General features: G+C 57.3%; 1 protein-coding gene across 1 annotated transcript in view; it reads right to left on the minus strand.

The window, feature by feature from the left end:
* KLHL36 (kelch like family member 36) overlaps nucleotides 1-3367 on the minus strand; it is an 18166-nt gene extending 14799 nt beyond the window's left edge. Inside the window, exon 1 of the mRNA XM_042027104.1 lies at nucleotides 3148-3367. The gene's annotated coding sequence lies outside the window, so the exon portion shown is untranslated. The remainder of the gene's footprint in view (nucleotides 1-3147) is intronic.
* Between the last annotated feature and the right edge of the window lie 131 nt (nucleotides 3368-3498).

Raw genomic sequence — 3498 nt, forward strand, 5'->3', positions numbered from 1 at the left:
AGGGCTGTTCCCTGCTCCTGGCCGGGGGTGCACCGACAGCACATCCCGGGAGCTCAGGGCTGTTCCCTGCCCCGGGCCGGGAATGCATGGACAGCACATCCCGGGAGCTCGGGGTTCCCTGTTTTCTCCCCCAGACCGGGGGATGCACGGACAGGAGCCCTTGGGGCTGTTTCTGCCATAGATCGGGTCAGGGATGGTGCTGGCAGGGCCTGAGGCGAGGCGGACATGGGTACCCGTGCCAGGGGCACTGGCTGCAGGGACCGCGGGTGTGTTTTGTTTGCACAGCGGTGATAAACTGTGCAGTGGGTGCGGGAGGTGCAGCTAGAAACCCCATCACCATCTCCTCTGGCTTACCTGGCACGACACTGCCTGACCTCGGAAATGAACCTCCCCAGTGGGGCTTTCCCTCATTTATTACAGCCCAGGAGGCTTAAAATTAATAAACCCCACCCTGCGGTGAGCAGCAGGCTGAAGGTTCCCTGCCTCAGGGGGGAAGTCAGAAGCAAAGACACTGCACAGACCCACCGGGTCCAGTTTCAGCACAATGGTCGCCCCACAACACTACAAGGGACAAAGCCCCTTGCTAACCCAGCAGCCCTGGGTATCCTCCAGAGGTTATCGCCGGGACAGCAGAAGGCTGTGTGTGTGTCCAGGCTCCATCTGCTCTCACCAAGGACACGTGTCCCAGGGGTGACGGGGCTGCCGTCGCTGGCAGAGGATGATGTGCACAGTGTGTGACACAGGGGAGGGTGCAACATCTGCCTGGTGCCAGCACCTCCACCTGCCCCGGCCTCAGCCGCCCTCCACTGCAGGCAGTGGTTCCCCTGCTGGGGTAGCAGCATCCAGCCAGTTCCTCAGACACCCCAGGAAACCAGAGGGGATGATGGGCTTCTACTGATCTATTGATTATTGAGTCTGGAGATGGGAAGTGGTTTTGCCAGCTTTGGTCTCTCCTGTAGCCCTTGTGACCATGAGGACGTGGATAAAGACTCTCGACTGTCTGAGTGAAATCCCACTTTGCTGCCAGCCTCAATGCTAACTGTGACCTGAAAATTTATAACCCCAATGCTAACCCTGATCTGAAAATTCAGAGCAGCCTCTTCCTGAAAGAGACCATTGTTCTCTCCATTCCCTTCTATGCTCCTGCACAGAAGACAGGGATGGAGAAGTAGGATTGGGGACAAAGAGGAATATCAGAAAAAAGCAAAAAGGGGGGAAGATGGCAAAGAGCCACAGGAACAAGGCACTTGCAGGGGTGTGTTTCAGAATTGAGATAATTCTCCTGGGGGCCCATGGCTGTGCAGAGCCATCCTGTTTACTCAGCTCCCTCCAAGTATTCTGAGACCCTTCCTGAACCTCATGGTACAGTCTAGACAGCTGAAGGTCAGTCCAGATTCCCAGGACTTCATGCCTGCTGGAGATGTTTTTTTGAGGTCCATAAGTCCTCACTTTCTCTTGTGCTTCCTCTCCAAGGACTCCTGTGACAATGACAGGTATTTCTGCCAGGCCAGTGACATCTTCCTGACAGGATGAAAAGCTCCATGTTCTGGAGGTCTCAGAATTGCCATATGAAAAGCAAATCAGAGCTCACCAAAATCAGAAAAGTAGGTAATATCCTCACTCCAGTTACAGCTGGATGAAACTGAGCACAGTACTTATCGCTCCATGCATTTAAAAAAAAAAAAAAAACAACCTGAAAAAGTTTGAAAGACAAGGAAGAGAAGCAAAGACAAGAGGTTTGGTCACACAAGGAAGGTGTACATTTCTCATGTTTGGATCTGGCACTGAAAAGTGTGAGGCATGAAGTCCGTGATTAACAGAATTCAAACGCTCCAGCCACCGGGTCACAGAGACCTGCACAAGGATGAGGTTCTCCCCTCCTAAGGGGATGACATTGGAGTCACCCACCTCTGCCCTAGGAAACATCAGGAGCTGAGGATCAGGGATTGAAGGGACAAGGACAAGGACAAGCAGCAGTGTTACAGGTATAAACAGCAGCAAGTGCCAATGGATGATAAATGCAGACCACAAAAAATATATTTATGAGCAGATAATGGTCAGCAGAAAGGCTTTGGAAAAGGAAAGTGTTCCTAAAAGCAGTTCAGAAAGAAAATCAATATAAATCCAGAACTATTAATGTGTGATTATATTATCATCTGCAGCCTTCAGCCTGCAGATACTGAGTGTGATTCACCCAGTGTCCTACACTAGTACCGACTTCAGAATATTTCCCTGTTCCCTATGACCTCATCGAGTCAGAGATGCACTGCAGCAATGCCCATGTTGGGCCCCGGAGCTCTGGGAGCCTCACATCATCCAGGGACGGGGATGCAGCTGGAAGGAGCTGTGTGCAGGACTGGGGCTGTGTGGCAGCAAAGGGTCCCTGGCAGTCAGTGCTCGCTCTGGAGATCTTGTCCCTCGAGATGTCTGACAACACTTAGTGACCGTGTGGTAATGAGGTTCCTACTGCTCAGCCTTCACATGGACAACACTGATGTGAAACAAACAATGATCATCCCCTGCAAACTTTAAAAGAAACAAAATGTGATACTTTTTATCATGGAATGTAGTTTTTATTAAATTTGCAAACCCAGCCCCATGGGTTTAGGGTAGAAACCCACTAAAATGCCTAAGGACTGGTTTGTAAAACTCCAGTCTTTGGGCACGACATCACCTGGCGCTGTTTATCTCCAGCCGAGTTCTGCAAAGCAGAGACCCGTCTCTGTTTCTGTCGGACTGAAGCTCAGCCTTCCAGGCAGCCTTTGCCCGACAGCCCGCATCTCCCCGGAGCACAGTGACTCGCAGAGACGCGGGAGTGCTCCTGGGCAGCGCTGGGAGCCCGGCAGGGGGAGATCGCTGCATTGGAACGGGGCGAGCCGCTCGCACACAGCACGGACACGCTCACACAGACACACAGACACACACAGGGACACACAGCCGGGCCCCAGCGCCCGCGCACACCTGGCCCAGCAGCGGCTGTCACCACCCAAAGTCCCCCCGGAGCCGCCGTTCGAGGCAGGGGCCGGGATGGTTCCCCCGCTGCGGGCGATGCTCGGCCCGGCGCTCCCCGCTGCTCCCCGGCCCAGCCCGGAGCCCCCATCCCCGCCCCTCGCCGCCCCCGCCCGCCGCCCCTCGCCCCCCGCTCACCTGCTCCGCTCTGCGCTACCTCCCGTGCGCCCGGCCCGGCCCCCGGCCCCGCCGCGCCGCCGGCGGCCGCTCCATCCCGGGCGCCGCCTCTGCCTCCTTCCCCCTGCCGGCCCTCAGCGGCTGCCAAAGCATCGGGGCGCTGCCAACACAGCGGCGGCCGGGAAAAGCATCCCCGCGGCGGGTCCGCGCCGCGCCGGGCCGGGCCGAGCCCCGCGGCCCCCGCGCCCCCGTCCGCGGGCTATTGCATCACCGCGGTCCCCCCGCGCCGGGAGGGGCCGGGCAGGGGCAGGCCCAGCCGAGCCATTGGCGGCGGCGGCGGCGGGGGCGGGACGGCCGCGGGACGCGGGGCTC

This window comes from Corvus kubaryi, unplaced genomic scaffold (assembly GCF_017639235.1).
Source record: "Corvus kubaryi isolate FWS band 111438036 unplaced genomic scaffold, C.kubaryi_AGA036_p1.0 37300, whole genome shotgun sequence".
NCBI classification, from domain to species: Eukaryota; Metazoa; Chordata; class Aves; order Passeriformes; family Corvidae; genus Corvus; species Corvus kubaryi.